General features: G+C 37.1%; 1 protein-coding gene across 1 annotated transcript in view; it reads right to left on the bottom strand.

Annotated features, from left to right (window-relative positions):
* LOC135969415 (uncharacterized) overlaps positions 1-27,681 on the bottom strand; it is a 494,620-nt gene that overhangs the window by 226,842 nt on the left and 240,097 nt on the right. The gene's annotated exons all lie outside the window — the stretch shown is intronic.

The following is a 27,681-nucleotide window of genomic DNA, read 5'->3' as shown; positions in this document are numbered from 1 at the left end:
CACATCTTCATGATATTTAGTCTTTCTATTCATGAAGTGTTATGTCTGTATTTATATAGGTCTTCTTTAATATATTTTAATAAAGTTTTAAATTGTTTCCATAAAGCTTTGCATATTTCTTGTTAGATTTGTTACTCTGTACCTATTTGCCTATTTTTATTGCTATTATAAATGGTATTTTTAATATTTTTTCAAGTTACATATTCTCTAGAATCTCTAATACAATGTTAAAGAGAAATGATGATAAACAACTTTCCCGATTTTAAATAAAATGCTAATGTATTTTACCATTAAAAAGGATGCCTTCTGTTCATTTTTGGTAGATAATTTTCATCAGATTAGAAAAAGACCCTTTTATTCCTATTTTTCTAAGAGTTTTTATAGTGAATGTGCATTGCCATTTCAAATGCCTTATTTTCATTTATTGAAATAAAATTATGATTTTTCCCTTTATTATTGCAGTGAGTTACATTAGTGAATTTTCTAATATTAAAATCCCTTGCATACTTGGGATAAACCCAATTTGGCATATATATTATATGTAATATATATAATATACATATAAAAATGTATTATATATAATATACATATAAAATACATATATTATAAAATATATATAAATATTTATATATTATATATTATAATATATATATTTTATATCTAATTCACTGGATTTGATTTGCCAATAGTTTGCTTAGGATTTTTGCATCTATATTCATATCTGATATTGGATTACAAATTTGCTCCCCCATACAGTCTGTTCCAGCTATTTTATTGCTGCATAACAAAGTACTTACTTTAGAGGCTTAAAGTAACAACTCTGTTATTATGTCTCCTGGTTTTGTGGCTTGGAAATTTGGGCAGGGCTTCTCTGGAAAATTGTTCATTTCTGTATGCCATTAACTAAGATCATTCAGTGCTAGTCAGCTTGTGACTGAACTGAGCTGAAGTCCAAGACAAATTCAATCAAATGCCTGGTGCATTGGCAGGGAAGGCTGGAATGCTGGGCTCAGCTGGGCCCTTCTCCTTCTCCATATAGTCTCAGGGTCTCATTGCATAGTCTATACAACAGGATAGTTACACTTCTTCCACAGTAGTTCAGGGCTCCAAGCAAACAAGGTAGTACCCATCAGTACTCTTAAAAGTTAGGTCCAGAATTATCATAACACCACTTCTGCCATATTTTGTTAGTTTTCTAAAAAGGCAGTATAAGCATTAAATACTGTAGAGGAGAGGTAAACCTAACTCTTTGTGGAACTAGTTTCAAATACTTTGCATCCGTGATTTACCTACCCAATAATTATTTATGATTTTGTTATCAAGGTCAAAGTAGTCTAATAACAATGGTTTGATTTCCTCTTTGTCTATTTGCAAGAAAACACTTAGTATGATTTTAATCATCTGATCCTTAAATGCTTGTTAGAAGTTTCTTCTAAAACCATTTTGGCCTGCTGTTTTTTGTATGAAGATAATAATTTTAACACTACTCAGGCTTTCCATTTCTTTCTGAGTCAGTTTTGATAAATCCTTTTTCTAAGGAATTATTCATTTTTTTCTAAGTGTTTAGTATATCGGTACAAAATTGTTTATTGTCTTCTCTTTTTACTGTGTACAGATCCATAGCTATGTCAATTTTATTATTAATATTACTATTTTATTTTAAGAAAACATCTCATTCTGTGGCCCAGGCTGGAGTGCAGTGGTATAAATATGGTGCATTGCAGCCTTGACCTCCTGGGCTCAAGTGATCCTCTGGCCTCAGCCTCCCAAGTAGCTGGGACCACAGGCATGTGCCACCACACTCAGATAATTTTTAAAATCTTTTTGGAGAGATGGAATCTCACCATTTTGCCCAGGCTGGTCTCAAACCCCTGGGCTCAAACAATCCTTCCACCTGGGCTTCCCAAAGTGCCCAAAGTGAGATTATAGGCATGAGCCACTGTGCCCAGTCTATGAATATTATTTATGTGTTGTTTGTTTGTCAATCTAGCCAAAATTTATTTACTTCATTAATATTTCAAAAACTAACATGGTTGTTAATTTCTATTCCTTATTTGATTGTTTCTCCTTATTTTCTGCACAATTTTTACTATTTTTTCTCTCACCATTATTTCTATTAAATTTATTGTCATGTTTTATCTTCTTTTAATCCCTTATTTTTATCCATGTCTTACCTATTTGTTAAAGTTTTTATACATCCTGAACATAAGGTTTTTGTTGATTATAAGTGTTATAAGTATGTTCTCCCACTCCATGTTTTTGCTGAAAAAGTTTTCTTAATTTTAAAGTATTCTAGTATATCAATATTTTCTTTTATGATTAGTGTTGTGTGTGCTGCTCAAGAAATCTATCACAATTTTCGAAGTCATAAATATATTCCATATTATTTTTTAAAAGATCTAGCATTCACATAGAATCAATATTTGCATTTCATATCAGTAGGGGTCAAATATATGGTTGGTTGTCTAGTTACGGTTATCAAGTTGAGCTGGAACCACTTATTGTTACCTAGTTGACCATATGGTTATCTAGTTGACCCAGAACCATTTATCGAAAAGACCCCCCCTCCTTTTCCTACTGCTCTGTAATTTCTTTTTCAACATAAATCAAATAGACGTATATGTGTGGATTTTTTACTGAGCACCATTTTGTTACATTGGTCTATTTATCCATCTTTGTTCCAGCACCACATTATTGCAATTACTATAACTTCATAATAAGCTTAATATCAATTAGAATAAGTTCTCTCTTCTTGTTCTTCTTCATTAAGAAAGTTGATTATTTATGGCTCTTGACTCATTGCATTGCTCTATGAACTTTATAATCAACTTGTCAATTCATAACTTAAGAAGACAGAAATTTCACTAGAACTGCATTAAATCTAGTGGATCAGATCAAGTAGAATTGACATCTTTGAAACACTGATTCTTTAAATCCATAAATGTAGTGTATATCTCCATTTCTTTAAGTCTTCTAAAAATTTATCTTTAAATTGTTTTTTGAATAGTGGTCATGCACAACCTATGTCAGATTTATTCCTAGGTATTGGTTGTTGTTTTAATGCTACTGTAATTATTATTTTACTTCATTTTCTAATTCTCTGCTAATACATAAAAATATGTTATGTTTTCATATTGGATATTGTACTCAATAAACTTGACAAAGTCATTTCTTAATTGTAATAATTTATCAGTGATTATTTTGGATTTTCTGAGCATAAATTATATTGTACATTAATGATACATTTTCTTTCCTTTCAAATGATTGTATTTTAATTTTATTTTGATTTATTGCACTGGCTAGGACCCATACGAAAATGCTGACTCAAAGTAATGATAAGTAGTGCCCTTACATTATTTTCTATCTCAAACAGAAAGCTTTTAATATTTGCCATTGAATTTTATATTTGCTGTAGTTTGTTTTAGAATATCTTGTATTTGAAATGAGATTAAGGAGGTCTTATTCTAAGAGAAGAGCTTTTACCATTAGTAACATTAAGTTTCATCAAACACTTTTTCTGAATTCATTTGGATGATTACAACATTTTCTCTTTTATGCCGTTAATGTAGACTACAACGACTGATTTTCTAATATTAAACCTACCTCATATTTCTGAAATAAATCAAATGAGGTCAATATTTTTATCTATTGGCTGATTCAAATTTCTGATTGAATTTACAGACTTTCATATCATCATCATAAATGAATTGGCCTATAATTTTCATTCTTTAATATTCTTTAAAATTTTTCATTTTAAAAATTATACTGACCTAATAAAATAAGCTTGGACATATTTCTTCTATTTTATTCTCCAGGAAAGGTGACAAAATTAGCACTTTATTTCACAAAGTTTACTGGCAAATACAATACATTTATTTAGAATATTTATAATTTCTATTTCTTCTTGCATTAGTTTTAGTGTTCTATTTTTCTAGGACTTTATTCATTTTACATATTTTTCAAATTTATTGGCATAAAGTTGGGAACATAGGATCTGTAGAAATATAACCTTTTCATTTCCAATATTAGGTATTTCTGCATTCTCTCTTTTTAAACTTTTTCTTCATCAGTCTCAGAAGGAAGGAGTTTGTCAATTTTATTACTCTTTCCAAAGTACCCCGTTTTGGTTTTGATGCCTCTATCTCATTTTTTTTTAATCTACCATTGATTTCTTGCTTGTCTCTCTATGATTTCTGTTCTTCTCTTCCACTGTCTTCAAGATTCATCTACTGTTTTTTTCTGATTTCTTGAGACAATTCATTAACTTTAATCTTTCTTCTTTTCTAATATATGTATTTAAAATTAAAAATTTTTCATTCAGCATGCCTTTAATTACATACCATGAATTTTGACAGGTATTATATTTATTAATATTTTAAAATATTTTCTAATTTTTGTTGTAATTTCTTCTTTAACTCACAGACTGCTTAGGAGCATATTATTTATTTTCCAACTATTTGGGGGGATTTTCAAGTTTCCTTATTGTTGTTGACTTTTAATTCTACTGTGGTTGGCTAGCACACTCCATTTTATTATAATCCTTTTAACTTTTTTCTTGATTAGAAAAAGAAAAGGTACAGCTCTCTGCCAGTGCTCATTTAATTTTACATAAATATGCTCTCTGAGGCTGAAGCAAATCGGACTGGTTTTCACTGTGAAAATAAAATATAAAAACTGGGCATGGTGGCTCATGCCTGTAATCCCAGCACTTTGGGAGGCCGAGGTGGGTGGATATCCTGAGGTCAGGAGTTCAAGACCCGCCTGGTCAATATGGTGAAACCCCACCTCTACTAAATATACAACAAAATTAGTCTTGTGTGGTGGCACATGCCTGTAATCCCAGCTACTCGGGAGGCTGAGGCAGGAAAATAGCTTGAACCAGGGAGGCAGAGGTTGCAGTGAGTCAAGATCGTGCCACTGCACTCCAGCCTGGGCAACAGAGTGAGACTCCATCTCAAATAAATAAATAAATAAATAAATAAATAAATAAATAAATATAAAAACTGTTCTTGGATTTTTTTTCTAAACAGAACTAACATCAGAATCGTCTATTTCAGAAAAACTGGATTCATCAAATGTCAACACCTGTCTGAGAAAGATGTTAACATCACACGTAAGAATGTTTGATTTTCTTGGATTCGACATTTTCGGTGACTAAGAATTACTATGTTTTGTAAATGGAATAACACTACTGAAAACAGAATGCATAAATAGAAAGATGTCTTTTCTTTTCAAAGTCGATATACGAGAGCAATGCGAAAATAGTAATAAAAGCGAGCTATTTTGTTGCAAAGTTACCTCACGGTAAACCCTACAGCCACAAAGTGTCACCAACGAGTATTCTCAGGGCTTCTCGGGGCAAACAGGCAAAGAGTTAAACGTGCTGCGACATGCTTTCTGCCCTGGCTAGCATACATGTACTGAATTTTAGTAAATTTTCTCTGCTCACAGAGAATTAAGCTAAAAATGTCACCATTTAGTGTTACTTTTTTCTTCTTTCTTACTTTAAATAATTGACTATTTTAGTTATATACTCTTTACTTTTTTTATTACCGTGAGAGATGAAAACCTGGATTCTTCATTTATCAAAGAGTAGCATAATTTAGTCCTTATATTTCTTCCAAGACAGTTCAAGAACCTTCGAATATGTAACCTCAGTTTATCATTCTTTAGATTTATATGGCATTGTTGTCATATATTTTAACGCTATATGTTTTAAATTCCAAATATGATATTATTATTATCATTCTTAATTTGAACAGTCAATATTTAGACCCTTTTTGCTGTTCTTTCTCTTGCATCTCCACACTTTTCTGTCTAGTTTTCTGTCTAGTTGCCTGTCTAAAACTATCCATTTACCCTTTCTTACTGAAGAACATGCCTTAGTATTTCTTTCAGTGTAGATTTTCAGGTGATAAATTCTTGCAGTTTTTCGTCGTGTGGAAAACACTTTTATTTCACCTTTATTGATGAAGAATGTTTTTATTGAAAATAGAATTTTAAAAAATATATATATGTATAAAGAAAAAAAAGAAAATACAATTTTAGATCGGCACTTATTTTCTTTCAACCTTTATTTTATTGGGTTTGAATTTTCATTGCTTCTATTAACTAATTGACTATTTTTTTTCTTCTAACATATATATTTGAAATGAAACATTTCTCTCAACATAGCTTTAGCTACATATTATGAGTTTTGAAGGTTAATCCTATTTTAATTTCTGTAGAGTTACAAAGATTTTCTTCCTGGCTGCTTTTAAGCATTTTTCTATCTTTGTAGTTCTGCAACTTTACTATGATATACTTATGTGCGATTTTGCTTTTATTTACCCTGTTTGTTTCATAAAGCACCTTGAAGCTATGGCTTTAAATCAACTTGTCAAACCAAGGCCCGTGGGCTGCATGCAGCCCAGGACATCTTTGAATGTGGCCTAACACAAACTCATAAACTTTCTTAAAACATTTTGATATAAATATACATATATTTTTTTGCAATTTTTTTAAAGCTCATTAGCTATCATTTGTGATAGTGTATTTAGGTGTGGCTCAAGACAATTCTTCTTCCAATGTGACCCAGGGAAGCCAAAAGATTGGACACCTCTATTTTAAATCTCATCCTTTTTGGAAAATTTTAAGTCCATTATTACTTTAAATACACTTCTGCCTTATTTTCTTTCTACTCTTCTCCAGGACTCTAATTATTCATGTGTTAGTTGTGACTCACATATTCCCTAAACTTAGGCTATTTTATCTATTTTCTGTCTTAAAAATATATTTTCTCTGAGCTATCTTCTAAATGTTAGTCCAAACTGTACCATTTTGTAAGCTCCCTGCTATTTTGCAGACCTTGGTCAAAGTGAAACATTTCATGGGGGTTTGGGCCATGAGAAACCTCCTGTCTAATGACCTGACCGTGTCGCAAGGCGGAAAAAGACCCAACTAAGGAAACATCCCTATCATATCTTGCTGGACAAAGGTCCATGGAACACCACGATGACATCCCACTGGAACAAGGGCCAGAACCGCCTCATCATTGGAACATCTTTTCAATATCCTGCCAGACAGCAAGACACACTGGTCAGATCCCTCCTGCCCATACTTGCAACTACCCCTAGCCTATAAACAGTGGTGGGCTCTGGCATTAGGCTGGTCCCCCACTTCTGTAGATTTTATGCTGGACATGAAGCCTGCATTTGCTGCTGAGTGTCCTCTTTCTGTGTGTGTGTGTGTATGTGTGTGTGTGTGTGTGTGTGTGTGTGTGTGTCTTTCTTTAACCCTCGCCATCCCTTCGAAAACTAACACTAATTCATTAATCTTCTCTTCTGTCGGATCTCATCTGATAGTAAACTCATCATTTAGTTTTCAGTTTCAGGTTTTTGTTTATTTGTTTCATTCCAGGATTTTCATTTACTTTTTTGTTGAAATTATCTTGAACATGGTTAGCATAGTATCTTTAAAATCTGTGTCTGGTACTTCCATTTTCTGGATCCCCTAGAATCCCCTAGGTAATGGGGCTCTTCCATCATCTGTTGTTTCTCTTGGATTTTGATCATATTGTTTGATTTATGTATGTATCCTTTTGAATTGAGTGCCAGATAGTATATATAAAACATTTTAGAATTTAATTTAGGCTATATTATCTTTCCTTAGAGAAAATGTATATCACCTTCGGCAAGTGATTAAGGGCTCTATCTGGAATCACCTTAATCCAGTTTGAGAAGCCGAGATTATGCAAACTAGGTTTCAGTTCCTTCGAGGACTTCATTTACAGCTAATCACTTCTAGAATGAGCTGTTCAGGATTCCAACCCAAAGCATGAGGATTCTACCACTTTTCAATCTTTCTTGACATGCCCTCGTCTCCAATATTTAGGAGGAGAGGAAACTGGGGCCTAAATTGAACATGGTATTATCCAGAGAAAAATTAAATTAAAATTATTTCTTCTAAGACTCAGCTAGTACTACAGACTTGAGAACACTCTGGCCCATTCTAGGATCCCCAGATGAATGTGGGGGTTTTAGCATCAGCAACTCAACCTTGTTGCATGCCTAAGGCTAAGTCTCCTTGCCTTAGCTCTGTCACTGGCATTATAATCAGGGTAGCCTTGCTTTTCACAAGTGTTTACTCATTGCTCTGGTTTTACTTTACAGATTGTATTTTTTGTATTCTTCCTTCTGTGTTTGTGTGTTTTGTACTGCTGAAGATTTTCCTTTCTTCCTTTCTTGCCCAGTGATGCAAGAAAAATTTCTTAATGCAGGATTTATGCAAAATCTTCTTACAGTGACAGTTTCAGAAGTGAAAATCCCTGCTTACTTGTTTCCAAGTTATCATTTTGTAAGATTTTTAGAGAAAGATAACATTCTGAGAATACTTAACATACTGAAGTCAAGTTTAGGCTCAGTACTCTTATGGAAAAACTATACAGTGAAAAAACATGCTTCCGCTAATTACAAATGCATCTTTTTTGAAATGCTTTATAAGATAAATAAAATTATTAATCCCTTATTTTCCTCACTATGTTGTAGTTGCTTTATTGGTGACTAATAAGTCTCAGGTGAGTCAATGATATAACATTAGACTATCACATAGTGATCAGTAGGTACTCAAGACAACCTCTTATTTAAACCTCAAACTCTGGCTTCACCAGAAAGATCTGCACAATGGCAGTCATCCCAGTTTTCCTATTCATAAGCTTCAGACCTGCCTGTATACCCTGCTAGCTGACTCTACGTGAATGGGAGCTTTCAGTAGATGTTGAGAGAATATGAAAGCTGGAGAACTAGACTGAAATCTATGGAATAATTGGAATAAATTACCAATTTTTTAAGTTGCAGTGAAATAATTTGTATTTTTTTTTTTCAGATTAAACATATCCACAATTTGAGAAGTCAAGGCCTCCCAAATTTGGGAGGATTGCTTGAGCCCAGGAGTTTGAGGATGCTGTGAGGCATGATTGCACCACTGCACTCCAGCCTGGGAGACAGAGCAAGGCCCTATCTCAAAATGAAAAATAAAAAACATATCCAGAGAGCTGTAGTATGTTAAGAAAAGAAAGAGGTATTCCAATGTCCTGGCAGCACAGTTCCAAATGGCTTACTTCTGCCTAATCATTCAGATGTTAACTACAAAAATAGTACTAGTGTGTGATAAATTATGGATAAAAAGGTGGCATAGGGCAGGCTCTGATCAGACTGACCTTTATGCTTAAATCTCAATTCACGTAGTTATAAGCAATCAAATTTTGGGTGAATTTCTTAACTTCCTTAGTCTTCCACTTCCTCAGCAAAATGTTACTACTTGCCTCATATGATGACGAGTTTTTCAGATATGACAAGTTCCTAAAATATAGTAAGGATTCAGGAGATTTTTATCAAGTTATTTCTTTTACTAGGTTTTTTTTTCTTGTCCAGGAAGAGTAATAGTGTTCTGAGGGTCAGTTCTCTAGCCAAGCTCCAAAATAGACCTCATGGCTTATAAGGCAACATGAAAAAATATAAGCTGGTGCTTAATTCATGTTTTGTCTAAACCGAGTAAAGCCTAAATAGCCAACAGAAATAATGAAAAGCAAATAGGATGTTCAAGAGTCTTCGTTATAATCATATATGATATTTTTATTTCAAAATGCATAATGTAGGCCGAGCGCGGTGGCTCACACCTGTAATCTCAGCACTCTGGGGGGCTGAGGCAGGCAGATCACTTGAGGTCAAGAGTTCAAGACCAGCCTTACCAACAGGGTAAAACCCCATCTCTAGTAAAAATACAAAAATTAGCCCGGCTTGGTGGTGGTAGGTGCCTTTAATCCCACCTACTTGGGAGGCTGAGGCAGGAGAATCGCTTGAACCCAGGAGGTGGAGGTTGCAATGAGCCGAGACCACACCACTGCACTCCAGCCTGGGCAAGTGACGGAGCGAGACTCCATCTCAAATAAATAAAATAAAATAAAATAAAATAAAATGCGTAAGTCTAAACCTAACAGTAATTAAACATAAAAGAATTATTAGTACTGTTGGAGGATATAAGTAATAAATTTTAAAAAGAGGTAAATGGCTATTAAACGAGCAATTAAACGTTTGAGGATTAGGAAACAGAGGCATCTATAAAAGTGGCTCCAAAAAATTTATACTGAAATAGTTAATATCTAAAATAATGGAACTTTAAGAAAGTATGCATATGTTATTAGAAAATATCCAGGCTGGGCGCGGTGGCTCAAGCCTGTAATCCCAGCACTTTGGGAGGCCGAGACGGGCAGATCACGAGGTCAGGAGATCAAGACCATCCTGGCTAACACGGCGAAACCCCATCTCTACTAAAAAATACAAAAAAAAAAAAAAAAAACTAGCCGGGCGAGGTGGCGGGCGCCTGTAGTCCCAGCTACTCGGGAGGCTGAGGCAGGAGAATGGCATGAACCCGGGAGGCGGAGATTGCAGTGAGCTGAGATCTGGCCACTGCACTCCAGCCTGGGCGACAGAGCGAGACTCCGTCTCGAAAAAAAAAAAAGAAAATATCCAAAGCGGGAATTCAGATATCTAACCACCTAAAATATCTTGGTGTACCGAAAAGAATCACTTTTCCCTTAATTCATAGTCACACTTAGCAGTTATTTTATATTTTTAATATTTAATATATTTTTAATTAAAATAATATATTAATATGTTGTTTGATCAGTATTTACTGAGCATTTAACTACCAGCAATTACCGTTCTGGCTCCGTAAAATACAAAACAGCACGGGTCATGGTTTTTGCCCTCAAGCAAAGATACACATTATAATATGATTTTAATTGACTGTATAAAAAGCTGTGTGATCATACGGCCATTCAAGACATAGCATATATCAAGAGTATAAAAACTGAGAAAGAGGACACATCTGGAAAGATCAAGTTAAAAAGACCTGAACCACATTGCTATTCAAAAATGTAAAGACCTTTCTGTGGTTTTTCTAATCTACCCTAGCAAAAATAATAGATTACATGTATTGATTTCTGCCTAGTACATGGAACAGGCACTGTGTCAAATTCTTTAAATATCTTATCATTGTTTACAATAACCCTGTATGGTAGGCACTTTTAAAATCCCATTTTCTAGATAAAGGATTAAGAGATTGACTTGAGCTCATTCAGCTACCAAGTGGCAGAGCTAAAACGGAACTTAGAGCTGAACTTAGGCAGGCTATCCCAAGAAAAAGCACTTCACCACACACTATACTGCTTCATAAACATCCAAGCATACTGCACATTTGGTCCACTGCGAACGTGTCTCAGATAAACTGAAGTCGACACTTGCTGTTGTGTTCTTTGTAGTCTTACTTCATATCCTGCTGCTACATGAGCTCATGGTCTTTATTTACAAGTTGCCCCAAAAGCTTCTACTCTCCTTTATTTCAAGGACTGAGTCTTATGTTTGTATCTGCATCTGTTCTAACACATATTTTAGCATGTGATAAATTTTAATGTAGTTCTTACTATATGCCGAGCCCTAAGAATACACTGGTGAATCTGTGAATTTCTGCCATTTCTGCTTATTATTGAACTCAATCTCATGAGTGAAGTATCTGTAGCCACCAGTCTTATTCTGGTTAACTTAAAATTAAGACATTTAAAACATACATATTGAACTCAAACTACGTACATGGCATTGATTTAGATTCTGTGATGGATATAAGAAGTTTAAGACACAGTCCCTGTTCTCCACAAGTGTATACTTCAGCTGCATACAATATAAAACAAATACGTAAAAGGTAAATAATTCAAGAGTTCTATTTCTACACAAGAGAATAAAACCAAGCTCATCACAGGGTGTTACATGATGATGAATTTGTTAGGATATTATAGAAAAAAAGAGGTTCTGTAGTAAAAAAAAAAATAATTTGGAGTTTCTAGATTATATATATATATTCAAGTAGTTTTCTTCAATGCACAATTTCTCATCACCTTTATTATGGCAATGTACATTGCAATCTTGCAAGAGAGTTTCATTCTTTGTAATGTTTTCCACATTTGTTTTGAAAACTGCTATGGTCTGAATGTCTGTGTTCCCCCTAAAATTCATATGTTGAAATTATAACCCCCAAAGTGATGGTATTAGGAGGTAGGGCCTTTGGGGAGGTGATTAGGGCTTGAGGCCTCTAATAATGGACTAATGCCCTTACAAAATAGGCCAAGGGAGCTTATTTGCCACTCCCACCATGTGAGGACACAAGACGAAGGGGTTTCTATGAACCACGAAACAGCCCCTTGCCAAATACCAAATCTGCTGGCACCTTAATCTTGGACTTCCTAGCCTCCAGAACTATAAGAAATAAATTCCTCTTGCTTATAAGATCCCCAGTCTAACGCATATTGTTATAGCATCCCCAATAGACTAAGACACAAAGGAACACTGGTTTTATAAGATTTCATTGCTTCTGTGGAAAAAAAGTTGTCCACTATGGAAAACTTTTAAAGAATTGGTCAGGAAGTATCATTAAGTAAATAACATGCACGCAGCAGCCTCTATATTCCAAATTCATGGGCCGCATTTCCCATGGCAGTCTTGCACAAGAGTTGAGACAGTCTCACAGTTTCCACCGAAGCACTCCACTAGTCACTCCCTATGAATTCAATATATGTGAAGAAACATTTTTGCCATCCTTGGAATGAGAAAATCAGTTGTACGAGTTTAAGGAGGAAGAAACCACTGTGATCTGAGATTAACCAGCTGCAAGGAGGAGGTAAATGTTGAACTGAGCTTTGAAATGTGAACAAGAAATTCCTTCATTAATTCTAAAACCCTAACTTTTTTTTAAACCTGGATGAAATTATTTGCTTACTCAGGCTTTCCTTAAGTTAGGTATTCAGGAGAAAGGAAGGTTAGGGAACAAAAACAGAAATAGATACATGGCCAACTATAATTAGGTTGGACAGAATTACTATAGTAATTCATACATCAAAGAACTTATAAGAACTACAGAATAAGCACCTTTGGTGTGACCTGAGTTTCTCTTGGCAGGCCTCCCCAGCAGTTGTGTATTGGTAGAACAATATCAAAGGTCACATCTCCTATTTCCTGCCTCTTTTTCTCACCTCTATAGCAGACGTAAATCAGTTTCATGCAAAACAAGACTCTGCAGCCATGCCCAATTATCTCTAGAGGTCCTGAAAGGGTATCTTGAAGTTTTCGCAAACAATCTTATGTTTAACCTGTGGCCTAATTCGCTATAGTCAAACACTGAGAGAAGTCAGGCAAAGTACTCATGTTCATGCCAATAGTCTTGTTTTTTGCTACTTCTCAAACTGCAAACACCGAAGATGCCTATATGGCATGGCCTCCACTGTAATTCTCTTGGAGCTAAAGTCCCTCTGTGTCACAAGAATAAGTTGCAAGAAGAATGACCCTGACATTATATGGCTGTGTCCCCACCCAAATCTCATCTGAATTGTAGTTCCCATAATTCCGACATGTCTGGGAGAGACCCAGTGAGAGGTAATTGAATCAAGGGGGTGAGTCTTTCCCGTGCTGTTCACATGAGAGTGAATAAGTCTCACAAGATCTGATGGTTTTTTTTTTTTTTTTTTTTTTTTTTTTTTTGAGACGGAGTCTTGCTCTGTGCCCCAGGCTGGAGTGCAGTGGCGCGATCTCAGCTCACTGCAAGCTCCGCCCCCCGGGGTTCACGCCATTCTCCTGCCTCAGCCTCCCGAGTAGCTGGGACTACAGGCGCTTGCCACCTCGCCCGGCTAATTTTCTTGTATTTTTAGTAGAGACGGGGTTTCACCGTGTTAGCCAGGATGGTCTCGATCTCCTGACCTCGTGATCCGCCCGTCTCGGCCTCCCAAAGTGCTAGGATTACAGGCTTGAGCCACCGCGCCCGGATCTGATGGTTTTATAAGGGGAGTTCCCTTGCATATGCTCTTTGCCTATTGCCATGTAAGATGTGACTTTGCTCCTCCTTAACCTTCTGCCATGATTGAGAGGCCTCCCCAGACATGTGGAACTGTGAGTCAATTAAACCTCTTTCCTTATATATTACCCAGTCTCATGTATGTCTTTATTAGCAGCGTGAGAACAGACTAATACAGTCCCTCTCCCACTTTGTGTCAACATGGCTGGACATGGTGGTTCATCCCTGCAATCCCAGCAATTTAGGAAGCCAAGGCAGGAAGATTGCTTCAGGCCAGAAGTTCATGACTAGCCTGGGCAACATAGGGAGACCTGGTATCTACAAGAATTTAAAAACTAGTTGATCATGGTGATGCACACCTGTATTCCCAGCTACTCAGGAGGCTGAGAGAGGAGAATTGCTTGAGACCAGGAATTCAAGGCTGTAGTGAACTATGATCATACCATTGCACTCCAGCCTGGGCAAGAGAGAGAGACCCTGTCTTAAAGAAAAGAAAAAAAAAAAAAAGACAGGATTATTACTCTGCTTTTTGCTCCTCACCTTCCAAAGTCACTAATGAAAATATTTCCTTCGGCCTCTGTTTGGAGAACCTTGCTGGAAGTCAGTTCCCCAGGGGTCTCTCACATTTCTGCACATCCTGTGAGCAGAGGCTCTGGCTAACTTTGTTCTGAATTATTGTTTTAGTGATGTTTGTATGGCCAACAGCTCTAGTCTGGAAAATAGAGTGTTTTTCCCTGGAACAGAGGGCAGATTTGTGCAGGCTTCACCTAGCCCTTTTGCATCTCCTTCTGGGAACTGGAACAAGTGGAATCAATTCAAACATGCTGGCTACTATGCCATGAATAATAAAGCCCTTTGTCTCTGACCCAGGAGTCTCATGTCTTCTGCCAGCATCCACAAAACTGTGGCGAGCTAGCTTGTTAGGATGTTTCACAGTTATTGACACACCTTTCATTACAGGATTCAGACAGAAGTTCATGACAAGAACCGCTATCTACAACAGACACTGTTGTCCTTGGCTACTCTTCTTGGGTATTCCCCAACTAGTCAGAGAAGAGTGGGGTACTAGGGTCTGGCCATTTCTGCTTACTAGTGGGCTCAATCTCATGGACAATCTTTGCTTCAAAGCTCCCTGTTGGATTTTCTGAGACTTTGTCTAATCTGCGGGCATTCCCTGCTCAATACAATTCCTCTGCCTTTTATATTTCATAGGTGTTATCTCTAATAAAACTGCTTGTACTCCCAACTCTGTCTCAATATCTGCTTCCCATAGAACCCAACTGACATGCCTAGTCTCCAGCTATTGACTCCAACTGACATGCCATAGTCTCCAGCTACAGACTCCAAAACAAAACTTTCTTCCTTCTCTGAAAGCACCCCATTTGAATAAATTCATATACATTAACACGTCATATGCATACCTAGTTTCTCCCAACATGACTAGACATGTTATAATAAATTCCAGTTTAGGCCCAAGTTGGAAATTCCATTGAATAAAAAATGCACAATGTAGCTTTCTGTGCTAAAAATGATTATGTTAGGATACATTAGGTTCATGAAACCCTCGTTTAAGATAAAGGATTAACATGCATAGTGCATTTATGTAGGATTAGAAAACTACTCTTAAATTAGATGTTTATAGTAAATTAATATGTGCTATATTTTAAGTCTAAGATGTCATTAACAGCAAGCATGCTATTAAGTATTTATTTTAAAAAAAGCATCACTAACTAATATATGACATAATACTAAGATGCCATCTATTGTAAGACAAATTTCAATTTCAGGGATATGAAAATGTGCAAAAACACACATCTTAGAGTTAATGAAATGCAGTATTAGATGACACAGGAGTTTTCCTGGACTCAGATTATTTGTACATTTCTAAAACCTAAGCACACATTATTAAAGGAAGAATCTCCAACTCCTGAATTATTTTGCCTACCACGTGGCAATTCATAATTAAATAGATAATATTTAATTTAAATTAATAACCAAGTATTGGACAGCAATCAAGTGAATTTGTTAAAAAGCTTCAAGCTTACTAAGCATATAAAAGTAGGCTTACACTGTGGAAATGGAATGTAATTGAGTAACATTAATACAACAGCAGGGTTTTTTAAAAAAAATTCAATAATCTAAAAATTAATCAGGCCAGGAGTGTTGACTCATACTGTAATCCCAGCACTCTGGGAGGCTGAGGCAGGAGGATTGCATTTAGGCCAGGAGTTCAAAACCAGCCAGGACAACATAATGAGGCTCTCTCTCTATTAAAAAACTAAAATAAAAAATTGCCAGGTGTGGGGGCATGCAGCTGTAGTCCTAGCTATCCATTAGACTGAGGTGGAAGGATCAGTTGAGTCCAGGAGTTCCAGACTGCAGGCTGCAGTGAGCTATGATCTCACACTGCACTCCAGCTTGGGTAACCAAGTGAGATGCTATTTCTAGATAAATAAATATTTTAAAAATAAATAAAAATTAATTAAATCTACCTTCTGACTCATAAGATGTGCTTCTTCTAATATTGGAATTAGAATGGAATTAAGATATCATTAAGCCTCATCTCATCATTTTTCTGAAGATCACCATGAAGCACAGGGGGTGGGGTATATTTCCTTCCAGGTAGTTAATGACAAGGCAGAACCAGAACCTTCTGCTGATGAACCCAGGGCTCTCTCTGCTACCTCATCATGCCAGACTTCAGGCCATCATACTTACACTGAACAAGACTTGAAGGCTGTTCAGAGAGAAAGAATCTCCCTCCCTTAGTGCAGAGAAGAATGGTTACTTCATTGCCACAAGTCACGTGGAAGCAAACAAATAGTGTAGACCCAAAACTGAAAGAGAGAGAGAGGGAGGGAGGGAGGGAGAGAGAGAGAGAGAGAGAGAGAGAGAGAGAGAGAGAGAGAGAGAGAGAGAATTGATTTATTTCTTTTTCTTCTTCTTAAACCATGACCCTGCTAGGAGATTATTGGCACCTGCCAGTTCTGAGAAAGAGCTGAATGGTTAGAGTTGGGGATTTATAGACTGAGTGTAGGAAGCAGCTTCCTTCTCCCACAGCACATCTCCAGGAAGAACCAACTGTGATGGAGCTATTGTGAAATTGGAGAGATGATGAAGAGTCGGAACCAACTTCAATCTACATCTTCCAACCCTGACACCTACGGCTTGTGAGCACTTGGAAACAGAAAATTTGGCTATTCTGTAAGAATAGTAAATGAACTGGCTGGGTGTAGTGGCTCACACCTGTAATCCCAGCACCTTGGGAGGCTAAGGCGGGCAGATCACTTGAGTTCGGAACTTCAAGACCAGCCTGGCCAACATCGTGAAACCCTGTCTTTATTACAAATACAAAAATTTGCCAGGTGTGGTGATGCATGCCTGTAATTTCAGCTACTCGGGAGGCTGAGGCAGGAGAATCACTTGAACCCAGGAGATGAAATTTACAGTAAGCCGAGATCGTGCCATTGCACTCCAGCCTGGGAGAGGTGACAGAGTGAGACTCTTGTCTAAAAAAGAAAAAAAAAAAAAAAAAAGAAAGAAAAGAAACTAAAAAAGTTTGGTGAAATCTTGTTTTACGTTCAAGACAAATAAAAAAGAAATTTTCAATGATGAAGACCTCAAAAGCAAATGAGACAAAACCAAAAATAGACAAATGGGGCTTAATTAAACTAAAATACTTCTGACAGTAATAGAAATAATCAAGAGTGAAGAGACAACACACAGAATGGGAGAAAATATTTGCAAACTACACATTTGATAAAGGACTAATATATTCAAAATCTATCACAAACTCAACTCAACAACAACAAAAAAACAACAAAATAACTCCATTAAAATGTGGGCAAAGCACATGAACAGACATTCCTCAAAAGAGGATATACAAATGGCCAAAAAGCATATGAAAAAGTGCTCAGCTACATTAACATCAGAGAAATGCAAATCAAAACCACACTGAGATACCGTCTTACACCAGCACTTGTATCCCCTAAATCTATACAAATTAAAATTAAATTTAAAAGTCAAAAATCACAGGTGTTGGTAAGAATGTGGAGAAAAGGGAATGCTTATACACTGTTGATGGGAATGTAAATTAGCACAACCTCCATGGAAAACAGCATGGAGATTTCTCAAACAACTAAAAATAGAACTATCATTCAATCCAGCAATCCCCACTACTGGGTTTCTACTCAAAGGAAAAGATCATTATATTAAAAAAAATACCTATACCCATATGTTTATCACAGCATTCGGTTGGTGCAAAAGTAATTGCGGTTTTTGCCATTGAAAGTAATGGCAAAAACCGCAATTACTTTTGCACCAACTTAATACTCTTCACATTAGCAAAGATATGCAATTAGTCAACCTAAGTGCCCATCAATGGATGACTGAATAAAGAAAGTGTGGTTTTTATACACAATGAAATACTACTCAGCCATAAAAAAGAATAAACTTCTGTCTTCTGCAGCAATGTGGATGGAACTGAAGGCCATCATCTTAAATGAAGTAACTCAGAAAGTCAAATATTGCATGTTCTCACTTTTAAGTGGGAGCTAAATTATGTGTACACATGGGCATAGAGAGTGGAATAACAGACACTGGGGAAGAGGAAAGGTGGGAGGGTGGGAGGGGAATAAGGGATGAGAAATTACTTAATGGGTACAATGCACAACACTCTTTGGGCAATGGCTACGTGTTATACTCAAGTAACACAATTGCACTTGTACCCCCTAAATCTAAAAAAAAATTTAAAGAAAGGTTTAAGGTTGTGTTTAAACATTTCTTCTTCTCTCTTTCTGTATTCAGTTTAGACTAGTCTGGCAGCATGAGCCACCTACCAGCCTCTCACTCTCTCTCCTCTGAACTGGGGTCAGTTGATTCCACAGGACAGTGGGGACGTCACCAAAGATCCAGTTGGCAGCTGGCTTCTGGCTTTCTCTCCTTCTTCAAGCAATATTAACAATTTTAAAAGGAAATTCCCTCATATAGAAACTATAACTAGATTTTACAGGATCAAAATGGCAATGGTTGAATTAAAAATAAAAAGAGACATTTAGAGAATAAACAGAAGGGGAAAAGATGAGGTCACCAATAACACTTGTTTCTTCTTCCCATCTTTTTAATTCCTCCATCTTGAACAGCAAAATGCTTGGTTGCTAAGTTCACTAATCATAAAGAATGCTCTTTTTCTGACACAGCACCAAGTACAGCATAGACCATTGATTAAACATTTATTGAATGCTTATGATGGGCCAGTACTGAACTATTTCTCAAATACATTTTCTCATTTAGTTTAATTCCCTCAAAACTTTATGAAATACTATGATTCCCCTTTCACAGATAAGAGCATACAAAATTTTAGAAACTGATCGAAATGCCTCTATCTGCTAGAGGCTCAGTATGGTTTTCCCATGTTCGCAGTGAAAAGAAAAAAGAAAAGATGTACAGTCAGGTCGAAATTATAAACTCTGTACCTAAAATCAAAATTTCAAATTCATAGGCTTCTCACCAAATGTAGTTCACTCTAAATAGAATTTACTCGGGGCTACTCCAAAGCCGCAGGCTGAGTAATACCATCCAAATTTGCAATTATTACAAATTAGTCTGTTTTGTTGAGTGTATGAAAAGGTGAGTACATTATGCTATTATTCTGCTCCCAATTTCTACAATAATTGAAATAGTCAGAAGAGTACAGTAGATCAGAGATCAAAATATCACCCTTATGATGGATGGAGCATAGAAGTGTGACAACCGTAATCTTCCTAATATGCAATCTCAGAATTGGATTGAATCTCAAGATTTCTCCCTGTGCCTCCCCAAACCCCACTCTTGATCTTTAGGGGCACAGTCTGCCCTTATCCAGCTGATGGCATGGAGGACAGAATGAAGAATAAAGAGTGCCCTTGGCAGGCAGGCAAATCCCAAAGACAAAGGAAAGGAGGAAGAAGCTGAGCTATGCATGCCCAGTTCCACAGTCCAATCTCACAACCAGTAAAGGCACTCCCCTCTGAGGGGGTGGAGACAGGGAAGAAGTGATATGCTAGTTCTTATCCCTCCTTGTGGAAACTCCAAGTCCCAAAAAACAGGTATCACCATCCTACCCACCCACCCCGCCCCACATATATCCTGTGTGACTAGACTGTGATCTACTCGATCCTCTTCATTTGGGGCATGTTGGGCCTCAGGTACTTCACAACGTGATTATTTTATTCCTAACAGTTAGTAGGGAATAAAACATAAAATGACATAGTTCTGCTGTGGGTAAGCTCAAGGTTTTATGAAGGAAAAACTTCACTGTCACTTGCATTATATATGTAAAATACACAGATAAGATGTATAAATATACAAATTCTATATCTAAAGAGGAAAAAAAATGCCCAGTGGTGACACAGCATTAAATGAATTAATAGCTAAGGGTTTTATTTACATCTCAGAATAATGGAAAGCCACAAGCTGATTCACTGCACCACAGTGATGACTCAGCAGGTTGGTAGGAAGAGGAAGGAGTAGGCCAAAAAAGGGGTGGGGGAGGTGAAGCAGGTTCTGCGTTTGATAACAACAGCCCCGCTTTTTAAATGCTTCTGAAAGAGGAGAGGGAAAAAGTCAAAATTAACAATAACTTTGTTGTCCCACAAAGCCTCTCCTTCTTCCCTATCCACTCTAGGAAATTAGGAAAGCGCACGCTGGAGGAGTCCATTGAAAATGTCGGCTCTTCCACTGCTGTGGGCAGTTTAGGTCTAGCGGTTAACTTCTCAGATTTGGAATCTTCACTTACCAAGTTCCATTTCTAAATGCCATTAGAATTTCATGATAAAATACTGGATATAACATTTCTGGTATTACTTAGTTACTTAGCAATAAAATCAAGACATTTAATGTTGCAAATCTGACCCTAAACAACTCTTAAAAACATTTGCTATGCTCCCAACTGACCGCAAAAATATCTAGCCCAGCCTCCAACATTCGTCTCAGTCACTTTGTATCAGAGGCGCACACAGAATTCCCTCCCTGAGTTTATGTCATTTCTCTTGGTTCAAATTCCTCGCTAGAAATGGAGCACAAAACACTATATATTTATTGACAGCCTGGTGGCTCGTAGCTTGCACCAAGCTAGTTTGTTTAGAACAAACTAAATAGGGTCCTTGACTTCATGGCGTGTACAGCGCAAAAGACCTTTCTGACTTTCACCTGTCCAGACCTCAGCTGTTCTCAAGGATTTCATTCCCAAGCCAATACATTCCATTGGGATCTCCCTCCTTTGTTCCTCAGATAATCAACTGCCTGCATTCTCAGCACTTCACATATTCTAAGTTCTTGAATTAAACCACCTAAAGACTCCAGCTCCTTCAAATCAAAAACACTCATAAAGGGATCCTGAAGCTGGAATAATGTTTGATCCTCCTTCTCTTATTGTCAGGATTTTAACCTGGGTTATATCTTACAGTGTCCATAAAGGACTTTGAGGATTGGGGTGGGAGAGGTCTGTGTATCTATCCCCTGATGAACTTATGTGCAAATTTGTGTGTGTATGGTAATATTCTGTATTAGTCCATTCTTGCACTGCTATAAAGAAATGCCTGAGGCTGTGTAATTTAAAAAGAAAAGAGGTTTAGTTGACTCACTGTGCCACAGGCTGTACAGGTAACATGGCTGGGGAGACCTCAGGAAACTTTCAATCATGGCTGAGGGCAAAGGGGAAGCGGGCACGTCTTACATGGCAGGAGCAGAAGAAAGAAAGAGAGGGGAGAGGAGAGGTGCTACACACATTTAAACAACCAGATCTTGTGACAAATCACTATCTCAAGGACAAGGGGAAAATCCAGCTCCATGATCCAATCAGCTCCCAGTTCCCACCATGTCCCACCTCCAACATTGAGGATTACAACGCGACATGAGATTTCGGTGGAGACACAAATTCAAACCATATCAGTGCTGTTTTCTGAAAAAGCACACAAAGCTTTCATCGGATTCTCAAAGGAATGCTGGAACCCAGATCTTCTTCTTTACTAAAGTTTAAGCTATTATATCACTTTCTCAATCATTTGAATGAGCCTGGACATCCATTTGACTTCAGCTCTACTTTCTAACAACAAAGAACGTGATTTCCAGCAATATGTTCTTATTTTTAAGTGTCATTTAAAAATGTAAATGTAAAGTTCAATGGAAGTTACAACAGAAATTTTGCCTATCTTAATACGTAAATTGCCTAAGGGCTCAGACCAGCTTCGTGGTGTGAGGAGAAACACATGGTGGAGGAGAAACTTAGGCACTTAAATAGAATAAGTGGTAATTAAGTCTCACAAGTTACAGTGAGAATTGTAGCCATTAGTGCCAAACACTGAAGCTGAAAATTATTGAAATATGTATTTAATAGAACTGTCTTGTCGCTCTACTTTTTTTTTGAGACAAAGTTTTGTTCTGTTGCCCAGGATGGACTGCAGTGGTATAATATCAGCTCATTGCACCCTCTGCCTCCCAGGTTCAAGCTATTCTTGTGCCCCAGCCTCCCGAATAGCTGGGATTACAGGCACGTGCCACCACGCCCAGCAAATTTTTAGATTTTTAGTAGAGACAGGGTCTCACATGTTGGCCAGGCTGATCTTGAACTCCTGACCTTAAGGGATCCGCCTGTCTTGTCCTCCCAATCATTCTACTTTTTTGTTATTGTATACTTACATTATTTAAGACTACAAGAAAGAGATTCAAATTTCCAGAAAGAGATATACCCACCTCCCAGCAACAAATAAAATTCTCAATCTTACGGTTAAACACCTTTTATATTCAAGTTGGCTTTTGGCGGAATAGAAACAGCTGCAGCAGCAGTACACATTTCTAGTTGGGGAGCCTTCAATAAATATTTAAAACAATGAATAAATATTTTCTCCTCAGATTATCATAGTTATAGTTATAAAAACCTAGGTAGAGAAAGAAGAAAAAAAAAACCCACTTCATTTTATAATTGCCTTTTGGGCATTTTCTATTTTGTGTGTAATCGTAGTGCACAAGCAGAAGGAATACATCTGGCAAGTTAAATAAGATCTTTGTAATCTAAACCCATGCAGGAAAAAGGATGCCTGTAGCTTTAAACACAGAAAGGAAATGATTCCAAAATCAAACTGCTGAAGAAAAAACACTGCCAAAACAGTGCATAATAAGAAGTTTACAGTTCTTAAATAAGAGGGATAATGTAAAATTTAAAATTAGGTATAATAAACACTTTCATGTTAATTCTGTGACCCCCCCCCTTCAATGTCAACATATGGCAATACTGCTGTTCTCATTGTATACATGGAATGAAATGGAAAAATAATACACCCAAGATAGAGAGGGCACTAACAACAGAAAACAAAATACAGTCAAGGGATGAATACACATTTACTTCACAGAGATATGGCTGCAAATTCCCTTGGAAACATAAAATGCCATCATAATACATGTCTCTCAAGGTGGGCACTATTAGGAAAAGCCAGTGCAATGTTTCATTTTATTACCTTTAAAATGTTGGAATAGGAAAGAAGATGGCTCCTTGGATTTTGTACTCCAAAGCACTACAAAGCATCAGGACAACTAAAAAGCCAAAGGGGAAAACAGAATTTTTCTTAAAATTAAGGCTATACTAACATAGTAACATACCCAGAGATGACACCACGGCAAACTACACAGTATTAATAACTAGAAATGGGAAGACTAACATTCTCCAATTTTTACACTTTATGATTTCTGAATTTGTTCAAACTTAAATCCCCATTTCCAATGTGGTCACTATTTATTCTCTAGCTTTTAATTTTTGGTTTCCTAAATGAAGAATACAATTCAGGAATAAGACAGTAAGTTGACACTGTGCTGCTCCCATCACATAATGGTTTCCCAAAAAGATCTGCTAAATGATATAAATTCAGTGAAACAAAGGTGTTTGAATAGACTAACTCACTGAATTTATTCACCAGTTCCATTAAAGGAAAGAGGTGAACGGCTAAGCGAAAACAAATCTATTTCAGTTTCCTTTCCTTTTTCCAGACATTTATTTTTATGGCTGCATCAATTGTGCACATCAAGACTTATAAAGCACTGTAAGAAGAGTGTCAATCATAAGCTAAAGGGGGCAGAGGTTTCAAGGTAGTATTTGAGAAGGGAAACCAAGAGGTGAAGTTGAGAATTACCGAAACTAGGCAACCTCATATAATAAATTACCAGGGAGAGCCAAGCGTAACAGAAAGAACTGGAGGAAGATGACAGGGAAGAGATATCACATAAAATACTAATGTGCCCCTAGGGTTATGGAACTAAATGGTGAAGGGTATGTTTAGATAAGCTAGAGAAAGTTCATTGTAAATTTGGAGTTCACAGTATAAGATGACAGAAATAAAGAGATAAGTGCCTGAGCATCTAAATTGATGACAAATGCATTCTCAGGCAATCCTACAGAGGTACGGAGAATACACTGATACCCTGTGGTTCTCTAGAGGCCTGAAAGACTTAATATGTTGCACAGGGGGTTCATATGCTATGTGCTTTAGTCACCTCTAGGACCAGAGCCATCAACACCACCCGTCACCATCATTACTGAGCTCGCTCTCTCCATTCCACAGCTGTTTCCAGGTATGGAATTACCTCCATCTCTCTCAATTTACTGCCACTTAACTGCTTCAAGTCTGTGGGGAGCAATTATTAAATCCTATCCCAAAATTGCTAATGATCTCCCAGGAACTGAGAAAAGTTATTCCCATTCTGAGTCAAACAGCGTGTCTCCTTGATACATAGAAATGGAAATAGGCCCATAGAAATAGGCTCAAGAGAGACCCAATCAATATCTTGACAATCATCCACAAGTGCATTCATTCATCCTTTTATTCAGTGAATAAAGATTTATTGAGCACTAACTATATGTTAGGCTTTGGGACATTGAGGATATGGAGTTAAAAAGCGAGTCTCCGGTGGTGCACACCTGCAGTCCCAGCTACTTGGGAGGCTGGGGCAGAGGATCGCTTGAGCCCAGGAATTTGAGTCCAGGCAGGGCAACACACTGAGACCCATCTCTAAAAACAACAACAACAACAACAAAAAACCCAAGTCTCTCCTCTCAAGGAATTCGGAATCTAGAGGGGAGATAGGCTCTCCAAGAATAGCAATACAATATGGGAATCATTGCTAGGTGGAGACCCAGATCTGTTGGAAGCACTGGGAAGCCTATAAGGAGAATCAGAAACGGCAGGACAAGTGTAGTAGATGAATGAATGACTCCTAAAGGATGGGTAGAAATTTGCCTTGGCGATAAATAGATGAAATTTTTCCAGAAAGACCACACAATTTTAGTTATAGTGAAAAAGTACATTATCATTGCCAAATATTATTTAAAAGTTATTCCATCATTTCTTCAAAGGTGTTCACCTCATTCTTTTGGCTTGTGATCTCATAGGATTTTAAAGTATCATTATGAACATTTATTGGAACCGCATAGTGGATGCAGCCCTTTCCCTTACCCCATGTGTCACTCTCACCAGATGGCCTTATCAATGTCCCTGGGCTCCATCGCTTCCTTCAGCCTCAGACCTTGCCTACATTATGAACACTATGACTTTCCCCTGTTTCCCTGTCCTGGTCCGGTGCAACAGCTCTGATTTCAAGTCCACTGTCTTCTATTTCTCATGGCTAAAAAGAAAGAAGAGTTGAAGACGGCTTTCCCTTTGGGCCCTCGTAACTACTTAGCACGTGTAACAGGAGACTGAATTTGCACATTCTTATCCCCTTGAGTCAGCCCACCCTGATCAAATTGGAAAGACTTTCCTGGTTCCTGTTTCCTCAGTCTTTTATCCCACCCTACACATGACAGGTGATAGTCAGGTGGGAGGGTCCAGATTCTTGTGAACTTGGCCCCTAAACTTTGTGGGGGAAGTTAAAGACTCTCAATAAGTTTTTGTGGTCCCGACCCCTAAGGGAACATGAGTAATAGCAGATCACCACAGGCGTAACACAAACGTTATACATAATGCTCAGTTGCTAGCAGGATAGCTGTAACTATCCCACTCTCTCCTACTCAAAAAAAAAAAAAAAAACAACATGTTTTTAAAAGACAGAGTGAGTTTTATAGACATCATTTATATAGATAATCTAAACTCTGCCATAATTAATATATAGTTAGTGTACTCAAACACACGGCATTTAAAATATTGAATAATATTATGTATTATTAGAGCCATCTATCCAGTGGTTATTTTACTCCAGTCTGCCTGACGCCAGAGCTGGTGGGAAACCCTGTGCTAGGAGATAACGGGTTGATGTGTCGGCCTTGCTTGCTGCATTTTGGTTGTCTCTATTCAAAATGCTTTCCCTGCATGGTACATTGAGCAGCGAGGACCACATGCTTTGTGTCTTGGTCATATTGAAAGAGGGAGAAAGGCACAATGAGAGATTGAGAGAGCAGGCAGAGCTAAAGCTGAAAACGCTTAACCATCTGCTTTCATCGGGAAGAAGCGAAGTGAGAGACAGGTGGTAGGAAATGAGGAGGAAAGGCCTTGTAACTATTCGGCATCTTAATTCTCAAAACCAATCACTGAACTAGGTGCTGTTATTATCCCATTTTACAGGCTTGTGGGAGGTTAGAAACCTGCCTAAGAGCACAGTTAGTCACGGGACAGCCTTGAACCTTTCTGGCTCCAAATATCATTCCTGTGAAAGCCGGCCTCCTGGAGAACAGGTAGACTCAGGAAGTCTCCCACGCGGCTTCAGTCCACTGTGCTATTTTATTCCTAAATGCCTCCATACCCCTGGCAGGAACCCGAAGAGCGGAAGTCAGTTTATTTCCCGTTATTCATTCACTTTCTGATTGCTCTCATAACTTCGCCCAAATCAACAGGCTTACCTCCTCCCGGTACAACTTTCCACCACCTGGCAAACCCCAGGTAGGCCAGGGCTCCCTTTATTGACATTACGAAGGAAGTAGTTAGAAACCCAGACAGGTTTATGTTTGTATCAGCCTATTAGATTTATTTGTTTTCTAAAAATAGTAAGCATACATTAGTATTTTAAGTTGAAAACTTTACTGTTTTTAATTCCAATCATTGTATTACTATGTCTACCACAGTAAGGAAAGTATAGTCTCCAAATACTCACTTTTACCTATACATTAGAGCTTGTTCAACTTCTAAAGTCTTCACAAATTTTTGTATCAAATGCTTTTGGTAAATAAAATAACCAATGAAAGCTTTAATTTTCTCATAATGCTAAACAAACAAAATTTTAATAAAATAAGTCTCCTATAAATATATAGTATGATTTTTAAAATAAAATGTCCATCTTTTTCTGAGTTGTACTAAATATATATTTTAATCATGATTATGAGGCAGTAGAGGTAAAACACATGGACTCTGGAGCCAGAATTTAAGCATTTGAAATCTGACTCTGCCCATTTTTAAGCTCTATTACCTTAGCAAAGTTACTTGACTTCTCTGAACATAGTTATGTAAGCTAATATTTAGAATAGTATCTGGTATGCACCCAACAAGTCTTAGCTGTTATTAACCTGGAGGGAGTAATTACGACAAGCAGTCCCTCTAATTTAACTGGGAATTCTTGGAAAGTGAGAATACGTAATACACAAATTGCCTCCAAATGTAATGAAATTTTAATAATACTAAATCTAACAATTAATGAATATGACATAGTACATTTCAGAGATGTTTCATTAAACATTTATTGTTTCAATCTTGCAGCTTTCAGTATTCCGAGCCATTTTGTTTGTTTGTTTTCTTCTTCTGGTCTTAAGTATTTTCATTGGCCCTTAAAAACTGTATAGGCCCTAAGCACTGT

The sequence above is a fragment of the Macaca fascicularis genome, chromosome 2, assembly GCF_037993035.2.
Source record: "Macaca fascicularis isolate 582-1 chromosome 2, T2T-MFA8v1.1".
Lineage (NCBI taxonomy): Eukaryota > Metazoa > Chordata > Mammalia > Primates > Cercopithecidae > Macaca > Macaca fascicularis.
This window is presented reverse-complemented; position numbering and strand designations above follow the sequence as displayed.